Source organism: Mesoplodon mirus, assembly GCF_964341445.2.
Source record: "Mesoplodon mirus genome assembly, chromosome: X".
Taxonomy (NCBI): Eukaryota; Metazoa; Chordata; class Mammalia; order Artiodactyla; family Ziphiidae; genus Mesoplodon; species Mesoplodon mirus.
In genome coordinates this window covers 3990893-4010089 of record NC_138981.1, presented here as the reverse complement: position 1 = coordinate 4010089, position 19197 = coordinate 3990893, and the positions used below count along the sequence as shown (strand labels likewise).

General features: G+C 44.3%; 1 protein-coding gene across 1 annotated transcript in view; it reads left to right on the top strand.

Annotated features, from left to right (window-relative positions):
- Nucleotides 1–4913: 4913 nt before the first annotated feature.
- Nucleotides 4914–19197, top strand: part of NLGN4X (neuroligin 4 X-linked) — a 458026-nt gene continuing 443742 nt past the window's right edge. The window contains exons 1-2 of the mRNA XM_082609694.1: nucleotides 4914–5012; nucleotides 7198–7325. The gene's annotated coding sequence lies outside the window, so the exon portion shown is untranslated. The remainder of the gene's footprint in view (nucleotides 5013–7197; nucleotides 7326–19197) is intronic.

Here is a 19197-nt window from a genome sequence, read left to right as displayed (position 1 = left end):
GATGGAAAACGTGTATAAGACATGGTTCATGAGTACGTGTTAGAGGAATTGAGTTTGCGTAGACAAAAGGGTAAAAACTAGAGAGAGGTGTATCTTCCATAAAGTACGGCTCAGGAGGGACTCAGATTCCTGGCTGATTCTGTATTAGTTCTGTTTGTCGGTATTTTTATAAATGGTCCACCTAGGCACTTCTCTTTTAACAGCTTAAGGGGAGTGGCCGCAGCAGTGTATCTCCCGCGTGGAACCGTTTGCAGGGAGGTTACGAGTCATGCATTTTAACTTACTATATGAGCGGCTTGGAGGACAGGTGAGGGCAAAGCTTAGCTGCTGGGGATGATTGCATCTTTGTGGGCCACTTCTTCCAAGCTGAGGTTTGGCTACAAATGTTAATGCTTCGGGTGGTTTTCCTCTTCCTGAAAAGCATTGTAAATTGCATAACCTCAAGGTAGATTTCTAGAATAACAAATGTGCACAGCGGATGCCTGGTTCCCCATTGGGGTGGGTGTTGGAAGCTCGGTTCCGTCTTCAGGCTCTCGGAGGAGCATGGTTGAGCTATCCAGAAGGAGAGCAAGGAGAAAGTTCCCGTACCTCCTTCCTCTGGCTCCTCAAGGAAGAGCAGGTCTGTAGTGTGTGAGATGGGGATCCAAGGCAGCCGGACGCTGAGCTGAGCAGAGCGGCAGCTGAGACCATGGCCCCTAAGGAAGATAAAGGATATTGTAAAATTTCTGGATGAAATAACGTGTTTATCCTAAAACCAGTTCCCACATGCGCTTGCAGCAGCCCTGAATATCAGAATAACATAAGAGCTAGAAAACAAGATACTGATTTTATTATACCAGAATGACCACACCTGAGTCACAAACTCTCTCTTCTCTTTGAGAAAAACATAGAATGAGTCAAAACTCACATGTTACTTAAGAGAATAACTCTTAGGCAAGGGGGAGGCTCGACTCTCTAGAAATAGAAGTCATGACTCAGCACATCTTTGAATTAAGTAATGAGCGTCAGAAGATGGAAAAAAATGGCAAGTAGCTGGGTTTGGGGAAAAGGGAATCATTTGGGAGGGGTTGTAAACTGGATGCACACTTTTAAGCAAGTATATCTCAGGGTGACAGTGGCCTCCAGCTGTTTGCCTCTGGGAAGTCACTAAGAGTTGATGCAAACGAATGCAGTTTCCAGGGCAGGAGAAATGAATCTGCCCATTAGTCTGAAGCAATAGTCTGAAAGAGAATTCTTTTGCGTCCTCGCTTTGAATTTGACTTTTGTTGGCTAAATTCACCACTTATTTCCAAAACCCTCTCAACATTTGCCAGGCATGAGGTTTGTAGGGTGAGTTCCTCTGGTAGAAGCATGCATGAAAGAATAAAGCACATACACAGAAACTACGCTGTGCCTGACTGACGAGCGCCCCATTACGTGCTCAGCGCAGGGAGACGTAGCTTCAGATGAAGATGGATGTGACACCGTCCCTGTCTTCCAGCAGGGCAGCCAAAAATAAGCTCGGGACAAAAGCTACCAATACTAGGACCTGATATTTGACAACGTGATGATGTTCTCTTTTCCTTTTCTTTCACCCACTAAATGAAAGAATAGCAGAAGATCACACACAAGATCCTTTTCCAGCTCTGAAATTCTGTGATCATCCGGGGCCACACAGGTGCTAGAACTAGTCAGGGCTCAGAAGAGAAGGAAGCCATGGCCTTGGGTTGGAACTCAAAGCTGTGTAGCATCTGGGTAGAGAGAGAGAAGGGAGGAACTCATTCTGTGGGTGAGAATATGAGCAGAGAGTTAGGAAAGAACTGTTTATGTGTGAGATCCTCAGACAACAGCCTCCGTTCACCAGAGAATGTCCACCAAGAGGTAAAAAGCCGTCAGGATTGACACGTGCTTGTTTTCCAGATTTCACGTGGCCTCAGATGACATGTCAACGGGTTAATCCTCCATAGGTAGGAATAGGCAGGAAGTGATGCAGCGCAGAGAGCGATTGAAGCTCCCACCCCTGCAGGATTCAGAAAGCAGGATGATGGAGAAATGTGATTTCCTATGTAATGTTCAAATTGTCTGTGAGCTTTAAAAGGAGACACACTACCTACCGCTGATTAGGAAAGAAATATGTGGGGAAAAGGATGAGGGGGGGATGCCTTATACAGACAGAGACAAGAAATTTGGAAATAGATGTAAAAGGTAGAGGTGTACTTTTGGAAGAGGAGAGGGTACCAGTAGAATTACAATGTTTAATGTGTCGTGTATCGGCTGAACCTGTACAGGTTCAGAAAGACATTATACCCAAAGCAACCAAGAGAACGAGCAAGGGATATTTGTACCCTGCAAACCACAGGAGCGTGGCAGGAAGACAGGGAGTCTGGTCGGATGGAGCCAACAGAATAACAAAGACAAAACATGCGTTAGTCTCAGGGGCTTGGGTTTTGGTCCAGCTGGCCCTGCCCTGGGGGGCAGGTGGTGGGATCCCGAGAGGATTTAGGTGGAAAATGCAGTTTCTCTAACCTGGCATATTTAGCCACATTTTAGCCACTGAAACATGCCTGTTGCATCTCTGACCACTAAATATGAGGGATATTGAGATAATCCTTCGTTTGCGTGGTGCACACAATTCTCACCAGACAGGAAAAACTGAGCTTTGATATCACGATGTCACCTGCCAAAGTGACTCCTAAAGGCTGAGATGGCTGTTGCCTCCTTATTCAGCGTCGGGGTTTCTCCACGTCGGCACTACTGACTTTCCGGGTCGGATGCCACTTGCCTTGGGGTGCCGTCCTGGGCGCTGTAGGATGTTTAGCAGCATCCCTGGCCTCCACTGCCTAGAAGCCAGTGACAGCCTTCCCGTTCAGACAGTGAAAGCTGTCTCTAGACATTGTCAAAGTCCACTGGGGAGGGGTGCCCAGTTACTGCTGGATTCCCCCTTAGCTGCTAAGCACAGCCAGACACCTTACATTTGTATGAATGAAAGAATGAATAACCTGTGTTTCCTCCTAATGGTGACAATAAGCTTTAAATGCCAGGCTCCCCCCAACCCCCTGTCTGTCCCCCATGACTTGATAAACACAGAGATAATTTGGGAAAAGTCTAGGCGTTACATTTTTCTACTAGGTGGCCTTGTTTATGCAAGAAAAGCCCTACCGCTTCCATCAATATTTTGGGACGTAAAATTGCAGAAGAGATAGGGTGTTTACACGTGGCCGTTCATTTCCCTTATAAACACCATTTTGATAAACAGTGTTAAGTCTCTGAAAGACTTGCTTTCCCCATCCTGTAAGATTCTTTCAAGAAGATTCGTTTCAAAGTGGCTTCGGGGACTCTTTTGGGGGGACAGCTTTCCCTCTGAGCCTCTCAGGCGGTTTCTCACGCCCATGACGCGCCAGCCCAGGAATGCTTTCAGGAGCCAGGCGGAGGCCTGTCCCTCTTCTCTTTCTGGCACCAAGACGCACGAAACCCGAGCGGGCGCGCCCAGATGGCTTTCCGGGCTGTGGGAAAGCTTCCGTGAAAGGGCTCATTCAAGGGCATCCATGAAAATGAGGGCACTTTGCAACTGGCAGGGCGTTCAAAGGATTCCACGGGGCATTCTTGGCCGGGAAAACGAGCCAGTAAGAGACCTGAAAGCCCGAGGATCCCCGTGCTCATAGGGAGGCCTGGAAAGCTCCACGCTCTCCTCTGCCTTAAAAGTAAAGCTGTTCAGGGGCTTCCCTGGTGGCGCAGTGGTTGGGAGTCCGCCTGCCGATGCAGGGGACACGGGATCGTGCCCCGGTCCGGGAAGATCCTGGGCCCGTGAGCCATGGCCGCTGAGCCTGCGCGTCCGGAGCCTGTGCTCCGCAACGGGAGAGGCCGCAACAGTGAGAGGCCCGCGTACCGAAAAAAAAAAAAAAAAAAAAAAAAGCTGTTTAGGATCCTTCGAACGCCGGACAGCACAGCACATCGTCAAACGTGATCCTCGAAGCCCGGGAGCCACTGCTCCCGGGGGCGGCCTTCTGTGTCTGCGCATCCCTGGAAGGTGCGCTGCTATTCGCGCATTTACGCACGTGCTCCGTAAACCACGCCCCCCGTCAGTAGGGATAGGATGTGCAACGATTGTGCGCTTCTGTGCCGGGCGGGGGCTGGGGGGGAGTGGCTGTGAAAATGCTTCCAGAACTGGGGTCCTCTGCAGGGAGGAGCGAGTGAATGGGATGAAAGGGTTCGATTTACATCTTGAACGTGGAATTCCTTTCTCTTTCAGAGACGATGAGCTGTGTGGTCCTCAGTCCTCCCCTTGAAAGAGGAAGCTGGGGGCCGATACCGGAGCCCTTCGTCCTCCAGGCCACTGAGGTTCGTTAGCGTTTGTAAAAGGCTGTAGGGTTGCGTGCCCTCCCCACTTCTCCCCGCCCTGACGCTGGATGAAAACATCTGGCCCCCCAGATCCTGCTCGCGGGCCTTGCTTCTATCACCCCTTTGATCCCTGGACCCTTCATGGGCTTAAATGTCATTCGCACATTTCTGATCGCCGCGGAAGACTCCCACCCTCCTCAGCATCCCGTCACCCCTGCCTCCTCCTGGAGACTCTTAAATCTTATCAGGCATCTTGCTCTGCAGCCTAGGAGGGCCCCTTTGGACGCGCGCGTGCTGGTCTCGGTGCACACCTTCTCACGCGCACGTGCCTGTCAGGGTTTGCTCTTCTGGGTAGACACGGTTGGAAACCTTCCATGCTCACCAGACCATTCGTGTCCTCCCAACAGGAGAAGATCCCCAGAGTGGGCACACCACCCCGTTGTGATGTCTGGACACCAACAGGGTTTCCAGGGGCAGTGGGCTGCCACAGTTTTGAGGACCAAGGACCACGGGAGGCCCTTGGCCTTGGGGCAGATGTGTTCAGGGGCTTGAGATCGGTCGCTCCACCCAATGAAACTGCACCACTCTTGGAGTACTCCAGATGGCCTCTGGGAGAGACTGCCGCTTCCTGTAGTCCCTTGAGACTTGAATTTGTGGGAAATCGCACATAAGAATTCTGTGCACGGCAGAGAAAGGTAAGAAGAGGCATTACTTGTAAGGAATGTACAAGAGCACCATGGATGTGATGCAGTTTGACAGCCCAGGGTTCCATTTTCATAATTCTATGTCTGTTGCATGTGGTACATATCCCAAACCTACAGCAGAGGGAGGCTGCAAGCCGTACATGCAGACCCCTCTCCTAGGTAAATTAGGCTTCCTTCACACCTGTAAAGCAAAGAACCGGTAAGACCACTGCGAAGGATTTGAATTCTGGGAAACATCCTGCTGTTGCTTACAATTGTATTATTCGCATATGAGATAAAGTAAGTTAGTTGCAGAGTTTGTTTCTTTTTTTTTTTTTTTTAAGAGCAAGACTGGTGTAAAAATCAATAAACAACTGCTGGATCAATAACTCTTTCTGAACGAGACCAGCTGACAGACCAGTATCTGCACGAGATCGTTTCTTAAATGTCAAGTGACCAGTTAATTTTCCTGAACTGGTTGTTAGTTTCAAGCTTCAGGAGAGCCCCCCTTTGGAGCCTCTTTGTGTACACGTGTGCACTGTAGGAGCTTTGCCCAAAATGCATGAAGCCCAGACTTCCCTGTGCTTTCCTAGCAGCCTGGGAAGTTTGGCTGTCTCTTGAAGTCTATTGAAGTTTGGCCATGGCCAGCTGGTTTTTCTAGAAAGCCTTAAGCAATTAAGTGAAGAGAGTCTGCTCTGCTAACGGGTGCCGAGCAAAAGATTAGATATAGAAAGGTCACTGGTGACCAAGAGGGGCGAACGCTTGCTCAATTTTTAATAGACACCATGCCTCCAAATCATCGCTACTTTCCACCACTGCGTAATTCCTGAGACATGAATTGAATAAAAGGATGATTTAAGCAGACGGAACAAGGGCACCAAAGAGAATACTCCTTTTGTTACTGGTGAGCATGGCTCCAAGATTATAGGACGACGGGGTCTCAAAACGACAGGAAGAAAAACTATGACCGAGTTATTTTTAGATTGGACCCAATTCCTAGGTATTTAGTGAGATGCCAAAATAATTTTTTAAATGTTTCTGCTCAGGCACCATTTCTGCTTTCCATAGGCATTTCTTTGGAAGCTGGAAGCTAAAAGAAATCTTACCGAATAACTTGATACATCCAGAATGAGCCTGGGGGCCAGTGGGGGGTGGTGGGGGGACTGAAAAGGAAATATTCTAACCTTTATGTTCAGTTACACAGCATTACTTCTGCCATTATCTTAAAAGGCTAATCAGCCATGTTTAAAAATTAAAATTGTTAAAAATAAAAAAGGTTGATAAATATAGAGGGAATGCAGAGTTGGCCACATCGCGTATGGTTTAAGGATGAAGCAGGCTGCTCAGGGGCTCCCGAAATTAGGGCTGGTGGGTATAAGTAAAATGATGACATACGTTGCCATGTGCAGCACCCAGTACAGAGGTGTGTGGGTCTCTTCCAAAAAGTGAATGTTACTGAAAAGACAGCAGCAACAGCGACAAGAAAGTGAGGGGGAAAGAGTGGCGGTAAAAAGCCTCAGGAGAGGTGACAACCTGCAATATATAAACCTTTTCTATTAGATTAATTTGTATGGCATTCCCCAACCCTGTCTCAGAATCCATGGAGCAGGTGCATCCGAGTTCACGCCTGGTGGACAAGGGCACAGGTGCATGGGGGATGCTCCCAATGGATGGAGATGCAGGTACGGAAGCAGAGTAGGGAGAGAGGGGATGCCCTGTCTGTGGACCTCCAAGTGGGTCCCCGTGGCTCAGTACCACCTCTCATAAGTGGGAGGCCCAGGCTGACAACCGCTCTGTAATTCTTATGAGACCGTGCCCTCGCTTTAGTTGCCCCAGCCTAACGTGGAAATCGCCATCCCATCCAAGGGAGGTACTTCTCGGACCCTGCAGCAGTAGCAAGACCTGAGAATACAGGCTTTACTGAAAAGCATGGCAGTGAAACACAATGAACGCTCAGGGCACACGTTGTATGCCCTTGAGTTTTGGGTGGTCCTGTCTTAAGGAGCCTGTCATGCAGACCTAGAAACAGTGCTGTTTAGAGAAGTGTTTATACCAGGGGTGAGATTCATGGGTTCTGCGGATTGGGTATTATTATGGAATGGCTGCTGACAGCAGGAGAGATTCAGCGCCCTTAAATGGTTACCAGGAAGTTACCATGAATCAGTCCATTGACAGGCACGTACTGTGTACCTTTCAGCTGTGGAAGGCTTTGCAGAGGGTGGGGTGTTCAAGGAAGCAGACCCCAGGGACCCTGCCACGCAGGAACCTGCAAGGAGCACACACGGATGAGATGAACGCACACTAAAAGGCTCAAGGCCGATGCAGGTAAAAGTTCAAATCCTGTGTTGGGTGTTGCGCACAGAAGCCCTGTGAGCTCATTGTTTTTTAACAGCATTTATGAAGATTTGGACGGGGGACTGACCTCTTATGCTTTGAACGGGGACAGCTTTCTTTTCAGGATGGGACTTCTGGTTTTTTGCAGGATGGGAGAGCCTTGAGATTTCATAAGGTGAGGGAGAATATATAGGGGAGGTGATGCAGGGATGAAAAGTGGAGTGATGGGGCTGGAGGTGACAAAACATGGGGCGTCTTTGGGGAAATGACAGCGACTTGGTTAGACAGAAGCCAGAGCTGGGTGTGCCCCAGGGCCTGAGAACCAGGAACATGGATGGTGTAACTCCCAGTGCAGGAGGAGACGGACGTCCCAGCTCACACAGTCGGGAAGAGAGCAAAGTCAGCCTCCCTGTGCCTTTGGTTCCACGCAGACTCTCCAGGAATTGGGTGACGCCCACCCACACTAGGGTCAGGGTGACTGCTGTACCTCATCCACTGATTCACATGCTAAGCTCTTCCAGAAACACCCACACAGACACAGCCAGAGTTAATGTCTAACCAGCTGTCTGGGCACCCGTGGCCCCGTCAAGCTGACGCATCAGATTCACCATCCGAGCGTCCAGTCCCCATCTGGGTGGTTTGGACTGTGTCATCTGAGCTGAGCTGGGGCTGCACTTCCCGACACACCCTTCAGTGTAGGTTTTCAGACCTCCTTCACTTTATCCTACTCAAGCTTTAAGGCTTTCCTGTATACATCGCTGCATTTTATTCCTCCAACAGTTGTCTAGGCTTTAAACTAGGTGGTATTTTTAGTACCACCATCCCCTTTTTCTTACTTTCTCCTTTACAGATGAGCAAGCTCATATAGGGACACAGATGGTAATGGTTAAATGGAATTTGGTCTTCTCATGCGGACCTCTCATTCTTCCTATTACATGACGCTCATTATATCATAGGGTTCCTGTGAGCCCTGAAATTACATGTCTGCATTTACATTTCTTTTTTTTTTCATTGAAGTATAGTTGATTTACAGTGTTGTGTTAATTACTGCTGTAAAGCAAAGTGACTCAATCATACACATGTATATTCTTTTTCATATTCTTTTCCATTATGGTTTATCACAGGATATTGAATATAGTTCCCTGTGCTCTACAGTAGGACCTTGTTGTTTATCCATTGTATATGGAATAGTTTGCATCTACTAACCCCAAACTCCCAGTCCATCCCTATCCCTCCCCTACCCCCAACCCCCTTGGCAACCACCAGTCCGTTCTCTATGTCTGTGATTCTGTTTCTGTTTCATAGATATGTTCATTTGTGTCCTATTTTAGCTTCCACATATAAGTGATGCCATATGGTATTTGTCTTTCTCTCTCTGACTTGCTTCACTTAGTATGATCATCTCTAGGTCCATCCATGTTGCTGCAAATGGCATTATTTCATTCTTCTTTATGCCTGAGTAGTATTCCATTGTATATATGTACCATATCTTTTTTATCCATTCATCTGTTGATGGACATTTAAGTTGCTTCCATGTTTTGGCTATTGTGAATAGTGCTGCTACGAATATAGGGGCCCATGGATCTTTCTGAATCATGGTTTTCTCCAGATATATGCCCAGGAGTGGGATTGCTGGATCATATGGTAGCTCTATTTTTAGTTTTTTAAGGAACCTCCATCCTGTTCTCCATAGTAGCCGCACCAACTTACATTCCCACCAACAGTGCAAGAGGGTTCCCTTTTCTCCACACCGTCTCCAGCATTTATTGTTTGTAGCTTTTCTGATGATGCCCATTCTGACCAGTGTGAGATGATATCTCATTGTAGTTTTGATTTGCATTTCTCTAATAATTAGCGATGTTGAGCGTCTTTTCACGTGTTTGTTGGCCATCTGTATGTCTTCTTTGGAGAAATGTCTATTTAGGTCTTCTGCCCATTTTTTGATGGGGTATAAAATGTAAGGCGGAGTTCTTCAAACTTCTTCTTAAAGTAAATAGTTTAGACATTCAACTTGGTGAACTAAGATGCAAAGTTGAGGAAATCAACACAGGTATATATACAACCATTGAAAATGTAACCATTTGGAAATGTTCAGGCCATTCTTAACTCAGCAACCCTTAAAACACACAGATACAGGCAGCTGGCCAGATTTGGCACCCTGGTTGTAGTTTGCTAAGACCTATTTTTAAAGTATCAAAAATGGTCCAAAATATCTCATTAGTAGTGATTTTCATTGTAATAATAGCATCCATCATCACAGTCACTGAAAGCCACGTGTTAAAGCTTATGGAATCATTTCACATGCGTTACCTTGTGTGATGCAGCCGACTCCTCACCCCCCAGCTGTCATTCTAAGTGTTCTTCCATTGGGAGCTTTGGGCTGGGAACCGATTTGGTTAAACTCAATGAGGGCAGAATCATCTTTTGTCCGAGATGTTCATGAAAGGCCCATGATTTGTGGGATCACCTGGCATGTGCATGATGGCCACACAGCCCCGTACACTGTCTTCTTGACCTTGCCCTCGACAAGACAGGATTTAGAGAAGAACAACAAGCAATATACAATACCACGTAATCCTCAGAAGGAGCTTCACGGATGAAAGATGTGTGGCCAGGTTTCCAGTATGGACTTTAGACTTTCCCTGATTTGCATCGATGACCCTCTACCGAGTAGCGGGTTTTAAAGATCACTGAACAGGTGCACCTTATATCACAGACACTTCTGTGCATGTTTTTGGAAGCCCCAAGCCAAGCACGCCCAAACGCTTCTTGCAGAAATCATCCACATGTGTGAGGCAGTCGACATCGTCAAATGAAGTATTGAGTATCAAAGAAAAGAAAAAGTAGGTCAGGAAACAGTTGCCCTGCTGAACCTTAAAATTGATGTTATAGAGAAAAATAATGGACGAGATGTCCAGTGTCATCTCATCAAAGTGCCAGGAGACGGGAGATCAGCAAAGGTCATGGCGGAAGACGCATCACTGGTTTCTGGATGTTGAAGGTGGAGCACGTTTTAACCCCAAGGCCAGAAGATCCGGATCTCCAGCCTCTTCACCCACCAGCAATCTTCCTGTGGTTGTTCACCTGTTTTCCCCTATACTCCACACCCAGGAGTTTGAAATTGGACTGGAAGAGCTCTAAGATTCTGGCCAGGTACAACCATCGCTACGACGCCTGTCTTTTCTCCAGCTCTTGCTTTTAGACATTAGCACACAAACGGCTCGATTTCCATGACCTGGTCTGTACTTCTTGAAATACCAGCACTGGCAACTATTCCATAGAAAACATCTTGAAAAGACACGATCGTTATGGGATGTGATGTAGGTGCCAACTCTTGTTACAGTGGCGACCATACTACAGTACAGAAATATATCAAAAGAACGTGTTGTACACCTTAAGTGTACAGTGTTACAAGGCAATATATTTCAGTAAGGAAAACGCTCACGGAAAATATCTTAGCAAGGGTCTGCTTCTTTGTGTGCGACCCGTACAAACGTGGACCAACGTAAACCATGAGGATGCTGGAATGACCAATGGAAATCACTTCTTCAGGCGATATCATTTCTTCTTTTGCTCACCTACGCTATCTGTGTACAATGAGAGTGCCCTGATCAGTTTTAAAGGGGGTTAAACTATTTTAAATTGTGGTAAAATACACATATCATAGACGTTACCATTGTAACTATTTTGAAGTGTACGGTTCGGTGGCATTAAGTGCATTCCCACTGTTGTGCAAGCATCCCCACGATCCATCTCCAGAACTCTCATCTCACTCAACTGAAACTCTGGCCCCATGAAACACGACTTCCCCATTCCCCCTCCCCCAGGCCCTGGCACCCACCATTCTACTTTCTGCCTCTATGATTTTGACTGTTTTCGGCACCTCGTATAAATGGAATCATACCACTGTGTCCTTTTGTGACTGTCTTATTACTCAAGGTTAGCCAGGGGAATTTTGTAAAGCTTGTTTCACAAGACATAGAATTATAGAATACAATAACCCCAATTTAGAAACCTTTAGAACAAGCTTGGGTAGAATTTATTTTTCCAAAATCCAGTGATGGGTTCCTAGTTGAGCAAAGATGAACAGCCTAATTAAGATGCATGCATTCCTCCTTCAAATGGTGTCTACTTCCTGTAAAAAAAAAAAAAAAGGTGGGGACAGATTTCATAGTGTAGTCTGGGGATTTAATTAGGAATTTTGTACTGAGAGGGAATGCTTTCCAATTAAAACTAGGGCACGGGGTAATAACAAATAAAAATGATATAAAAGTGCTTTGGAAACATACCCTGATATATCTGTGTAATGTGATAATGGTGAACTTGGTGTTTATGGAGCAGTTGCTTCCAATAATAGCCAAATGTGCTCAGTCCAGAACAACAGCATAACATGCTTTTAATGTTGGTATCTTCTTAAATGGTCGTCCCATTTTTGTCCTTATGTAATAGGAAAAGCCTTATTAGGCATCCTATTTAAGAAAGATACGAAACAGCTAGCGTTTAGCGGCATCGTGAAGGAATAGTCTTTCCTGAATTTAAGACACAAAAAGAACCAATTATTTTAATTGGTTAATTTGAATACACAGATGCTTAATACTTCTAAAAATAAAATATACCATCAACAAAGAGAAGAGCCAAGAATCTGTGAAGACTATTCACCCCAAATGTTTATGATTACTATCAAGAATATATTATAATACACTCATATATATAAGAATATACGTATATTATATGTCTATCACATACAATTGACTTGAAGACCAAAGCAGGGAATAGAGGCTAGGGACATCACATCATCCTAAAAACATCCCACTGAAAATCCATAATAATCTCAAACTTGCATTCTAATGCTGACGACAGTCTTCACATATCTAAAGCTTAAAATGACAGTAAATGAATATACATGTTTGTAAGAGTATATAAAAGTACACACACACACACACACAGATAACGACCAGTCAAAAAGAAGAGGAGGGGAAAAACCTCCATGGAAAATAGGAAATGCATAGCACGTAGAAGACAAGAACCTGAATGGCAGTAACATTCTATGTGCATTACTACGGATAGGGAAACTCGAGTTAAAACATGAATACGACTCCCTTAAGTTGGGCAAAAATTTAAGTCAGATAGTCTCAAGCACCGAGGAAATTGTGAAGCAGAAATGAATCTCCGTACTGTTACAGGGCATGTGGATTGACCAAACCACTTTGGGAAGACTTCTCGAAGCATCAGTTGAGTTGAAGATGCACTCAGCTCTCTAGCCAGCTGCTACTCCACAGAAGCTCAGGCCATGTGCACAGAGTATGGACAAGAATGTTCACAGTAACTTGCTCGTAATAATGAAAAATTAGAAACTACCCACGATGGAATAATTATAAGTAAAATAAATAAACTGTAGTTATAGGTATCAATTTAATGAGTCTCAAGTTGAATGATGAATAAAAGAAGTGACCTTCAGCATGATACCATTTGCTTAAGTTTTAAAAATGAATAGATAGGTGGTAGATAGATAGATAGATGATGGATAGATGTAGGTAGGTATGTAGAGCGATATGAATAGATGAGAGATGAGACAGATGATTGAGATAGACGATAGATTAGATAGATGATAGGTAGGTGGATAGATATAGCGAAGGAGAGAAAGAAACAGGAAGAAAGAAAAGAGAAGGAAGGTGGTTGGGTAGACATATACATGATGGATGGATAGATGTAGGTAGGTAGATCAGATAGAACTAGATGATAGATGAGATAGATGCTTGAGATAGATGATAGATAGATGGGTAGATATATGGAAGGGAGGAAGGAAGGAAAGGAAGGAGAGATGGATAGATAGATATAAATAGGTGATAGATTAGATAGACGATAGGTGGATAAATACATGGAAGGAAAGAAAGAAAGATGAATAGATAAACATTGATAGAAAGGTAGACACATATGTATTAGAATGATAACACAATTCAGGGATCCAGGACACTGTGAAAACCAAACTGAGTTTGCTGGGAAGAGAAGAAGGGAAATGTAATTGAGGGCAGGTCCACAGGGGACTTCAAAATACAGTACTTCTCTAACGTGCTATTATGTTTTAAAAACCAACATAAAGAAGGCACGAGGGACTTCCCTGGTGGCACCGCGTTTAAGACTCCGTGCTCCCAATGCAGGGGGCCCGGGTTCGATCCCTGGTTAGGGAACTAGATCCCATATGCGTGCCACAACTAAGAGTTCGCATGTCACAACTAAGGAGCCCGCCAGCTGCAACTAAGGAGCCCACGTGCCGCAACCAAGGAGCTGGTGAGCCACAGCTAAGGAGCCTGGCTGCCATCACTAAGACCCGGTGCAACCAAATAAATAAATAAGTAACTAAGGCATGAAGGAGTTATGGCAAAACTGATCACACCTTTCTTTCCTCCACCCCCTTCAGAACTCTTTTCATCCCCCTCCCCGCACATACAAGGCTGCATTCCAAAAATATCAGACAGCTCAAGTTATCTTTTCAAAACCATATTTTTAGGACAGGAGGAAAATTGCATGCATTATTTTCCTCGTGTGACATAGTTTCTCCTAAGTTTCAACTGCAATGAGAAATATCCAATTAATAATTCCCTATTTTCCTCTTTCATTCATTTCATGTTTTTTTTCTGTTTAAATGTCATTTTTATATATCAGCAAACACTCTATCAAGCAATAAATAGTAGAGATCTTCCCATTTGAAAATATAAAGTTTTTTTTAAGGACTAAGGCCCCAGGGAATCTTGGACATATGTTCAAACACGTGGGCATATGCTCATGTACTTAGATAAAGAGATTCAGTCATGGCAGTTGAGTTGCACTGATTTCATTCCTAGCATCAGTTACAGGAGTGTAAGTATCCATTAGCTGTGAATTTAACAAGCCTACATCCTTGTCCACGGTATCTTTCTATTCTTACTAAGTCACTTTCTTTCCCATGATCAGATGTTCTAGTCTGGACTTTCTCTTCCTTTCCCTGAGTAGAGTAATCTTTTTTTTTTTTTTTTTTTTTTGGCGGTACGCGGGCCTCTCATTGCTGTGGCCTCTCCCGTTGCAGAACACAGGCTCCGGACACGCAGGCTCAGCGGCCATGGCTCACGGGCCTAGCCGCTCCGTGGCATGTGGGATCTTCCCGGACTGGGGCATGAACCCGTATCCCCTGCATCGGCAGGCGGACTCTCAACCACTGCGCCACCAGGGAAGCCCAGAGTAGAGTAATCTTGACAGTGGAGTGATGAACATATCTAATGCTTCATACAGTGTAAAGGAGTATGAAATTGGATGTTTCGGGGAGTATGTGTGGGAAGACAACACAAGATGGCCTGTGACAAGGAGCCTAGAGATGGTGCCGGCTCATACGGGCCCCTGTCAGGTCATTATTGTTTGAAAACGAAGAACACAAGAGGCTTGTTAACTGCGTGTACCATTTAGATACATACACCACACATGTACACATATGTCTATATATATGTCTCTTCTTTGCCTCTTTTTATATACATACATTTATTATATACTTTATATGATTTTATATTTCATATATTATATATTAAATATATATATATTATATTGTATATTAACAAATTGATCATTAATTATATTGTAATTATATATTATGTTACATATAATGTATAATTATAATACATAACGTACTATATAATGTATAATTATAAATATAATATATAAGGTATAATTACATATAACATCATGTATAATTATATATGTATATAGAATATAGTACACAATAATGCATATATAATAATTAGTATATTGGTTAATAATGTTTTTGCACAGAATTTAGAGTGTTTCACATCAGGTAGCTTTCTAAGTATGCTACATTTGCTAACTTCACAGTTCAAGCTTTACAACAGCCACGAGCAGAAGTTACTCTTCACACCCATTTTTACAGTGAGCACCGATGCCCAGAGAGGCATCCGTACCAAGCAAGAAGTGCTGAGTGCAAGCACTGCTTTGATTCTAGGCAGTGTGGTCCAGAGATCCTCCCCCAGCCAGCGTGTGCTGTCAGAAGTCATCACTGATTTCCACTTCTCCCCAAGAGCCAGCTGGTGCCTCAAGAGGATCACAGATATCCACAGAAATCCGCCATGTTGAATTTAGCATTCAAGATTCATCCTCACCCTGTAAATTCAACATCCATTCTTGCTCTTATATGTACGGAAGCAAATCTCTGTATAATAGTTGCACATGCACCTCAGAGCCAAAAGAGGATGACAGAAGATGCTCTGTAGATCTTGTTTCTCTTGCTAGGGATGCAGATGTTGCCAAGGAAAAACGTTAGATGCCTCTAAGTTAATCGCCAAAGAGTCACCAATAGCCTTGGATCTGTTTAAGTAGCTCCTGTACGGAACGTTCTTGATGTATTGAATATTTTAAGCCCCATCATTAGCATCCTCATACATAGCTACATTCATCATCATTGGCCAAGTAACGGGAAATGTTTTGCTAGCTACCAAAGTGCTGTGTGCTGATTTCAGAACGTCTTGTGCTCTTAATGTATTTCTTAATGATGCTTCCAAGTTGTGATGGGGGAACAGGGGCTTTGGCAGTCAGAAAGCCCATGTCTCACTGCAGCCTCTTCTTTGGGTGGAGACGTCTTCACCCTTCTTAAAACGGACACCGAGGGCTTCCCCAGTGGCGCAGTGGTTAAGAGTCCGCCTGCCGATGCAGGGGACACGGGTTCGTGCCCCGGTCCGGGAGGATCCTACGTGCCGCGGAGCGGCTGGGCCCGTGAGCCATGGCCACTGAGCCTGCGTGTCCGGAGCCTGTGCTCCACAACGGGAGAGGCCACAACAGTGAGAGGCCCGCGTACCGCAAAAAACAAAAACAAAAACAGACACTGATACGTAAAGCTCAAATGACCAAGACTTCGCTTCATTTACTGAAACCAAATGAAACATCAGTATCCCTTTTTAGGATAATAATTGCACTCACAGTCACCTCTGAATTTTGTATGAGCAATCACAAAATGGGAAGACAAGAAGATCCTGTTGACACGTTCAGATGTTGAGATTCTGACCAAGGAGCTTCACTAGACAAGAAAGAATTTGTTGCAACTTGAAAGCTGACCCCACTTATCTTAAATGGATGTTGGTCATCCAGGTGAACTGGAATGGCAACACGCGTGTAAAGAATCATTGGAAATAGCTGGAGTCTTTGGTTGGGTTCCCTAGAAGAAGAATCTGAGACAGGAATTTGAGTGCCATTGATTTACTGAGGGAAAAACCAGCAAGCAAGGTGCAGAGAAATGAGAAAGGACCAGCCCCTGGTAAAATAGAGCCTTGGTCTGATATCATGGTGGCAGGGCCCCTGGAGCGCAGACTGCACCATCCAGCTTTGAAGCAAGAGGGACTGCCATTTGTAGCCCCCATGTCAGGAGGCATTTGGCTGTGGGGTCTTCAGGGTGGGTAGGTAGGGGGTAACTTTCCAGGCGGGGCAACTTATTCTCCACCAAGGGCAGCTCTCTACAGAGGAGAGTGGCTGTGACCTGTTAATAGCACCCGTTCCAGCGGCTGGAAGAGATCTCCATCTGCCCTGTAAAGATCTGGGCAAGGGGTCAAAACAGCATCTATCCCCCTACTAACTCCTGCCAAGTAGAAATCTCTTTAAACGTTCATTTAAAATAATACTTTTCACGCTGTGATTCCTAATACTTACCACTCGGAAATTCTCCTGTGTTAAATTCAGATTAGGTGATGGCTTATGCTGGCCATCATTGTATATATTTAAGGTCATAATTTCTGAATCTTTCACTTATATCCCAACTGGAAGGTAAGGATTTGTTTAAAAACGTTTTTTTTTTTTTCTTTTTAAAGATTTATTGGTACAGTTTCAAACCCTGGGGATCCTTTTGTACACGTATTTTCCAGGCTTATAAGTCCTCATACTTAGCTGGAGTTGACGCTTAGAATAATGATTTCTCAATGAGAAGCTGAACTGGATTTATTAGCAGGTTTTAGAAATCAAGGGCAAAATATATAGTTTAAACTTCTAAAGCACAGATTTATGTATCCTTGCAATAAATCATGAGAATGAATATCCATAGAGTCCTATTTTTTTCACTAATCCGGTCAACTGCTGGGTAGACATGTCTTGTCTTTTAATCCATTTCATATTCATAATGAGAACTCATTATTTCAGTAAAAATCTGTTGATTTATGGTTATCCTAAACGCATGCATTTGGAGGGGTTTGGAAGCCTGCCCGCATATTAACAGTTACAGAGGAGAACTAATGCAATCACCATGAGAATGCATGACAAATGTACAATAATAATACTGGATCCCAGACGTAAAGGACACGGGAGAATTTAAAACCGCCCCGCTTCCATTCTCAAAAAGGCACCACTTAATAATTATTATTACGAGGGGGTCATTCAGCTTTATCACTGTATAATGTTCTATAATGGACTTAACACTTTTATGCCTACGTCTTTATTTCATTCTGACACTAGGAAATAGGTAGGGTGCCTATAATTCTTTTTACAGTCAAGTTGATGAAACCAAGGCTCTGATGCTCAAGGCATTACCCAAAGCCACAGAGATAGTTTGGAGATCGTCTCCTTGCCCCAGGTTCTTGGCCTCCAGCCTTCCTCAGTCCCCCACCCCAACACATTTTAGGGTGGACGTGAAAGGTCGCTGCATGAGGGAAACTCTCTCTAGGGCAACTGTGATCTCTCCTTCAAAGTCTCCATACACAGAGAATCCTATTGCAGATCAAAACTCTTGAAATTTCACTCCTTTGTGTTGAATACCTTCCTCCATCATCCCGGGAGGGAACAGTGTGTAAACAGGTCACCGTCCACACAAAACCCTTTTACAGTTGGTCCTACGAGTCATCCCTCTCAGCCTGGATTCATTTATTAGGGTTGACAGACCAACAGGGATGCCTGGGGAGGAATCCCATGAGCCTGGCAACTGGGGAGCTGGTTCGATAGCTGTCACACAGTCCACCAAGAAGAACTATGGATTTAACTTTCCAGAAGGGATTAAAGACTTTGTTAATATTGTGAAACATTAAGGGAACATTTTAAAATGTTAATCGATGGTTAATGCCATTATGGGAAGGCCGCACACGAGGGGACTGTCAGAGAATGGTGTTCGATATCCTCTGTAAACGACTAACCATTTAAAGGAGAGAAAGGAGAGAAAGGAGGAGGAAAGGAATTGGAATTCGGGAGTGTCTGGGTTAACAGGAATTTGAATAAGGTGACTATATAATTTCACCATTCCACTAGGTCTCTTGAGAGAAATGGGGACACAAAAACAAAAGCATAAATTTATAAATTTTATGATTAATTGTTTAAAAATTATTGACTGAGAAATAAATTTTATTGAATTGAATTGAATCCTTTTTCTCTTAAAAAGAATTTCTGCCCACACACATATCATTAAAAATATTTCTTAACAGAGAGTAATCCTAAGGGCTCTCATCACAAGGAAAAAAATTATATATATATATATGTGTGTGTGTGTGTATATATATATATATATATACATATATGTATATATATATGTTTGTTGCATTTTAGTTCTCAATAAAATGGTGGATTAGCCTGCTTGGGTTGCCATAATAAAGTACCACAAACTGGGTGGCTTAAAAAAATAGAAATTTATTTTCTCATGGTCTGGAGGTTGAATGTCTAAGATCAAGGTGTCAGCAAGGCTGGTTCCTCCTGAGACCTCTCTCCTGGGCATGTAGATGGCCGTCTCCTCCCTGTGTCCTCACATGGTCATCCCTCCTTGTGCATCTGTGTCCTAATCTCCTCTTCTTATAAGGATACTAGTCCTGTGGGATCAGGGCCCACCCTAATGACTTCATTTAACCTTAGTGACTCTATCTCC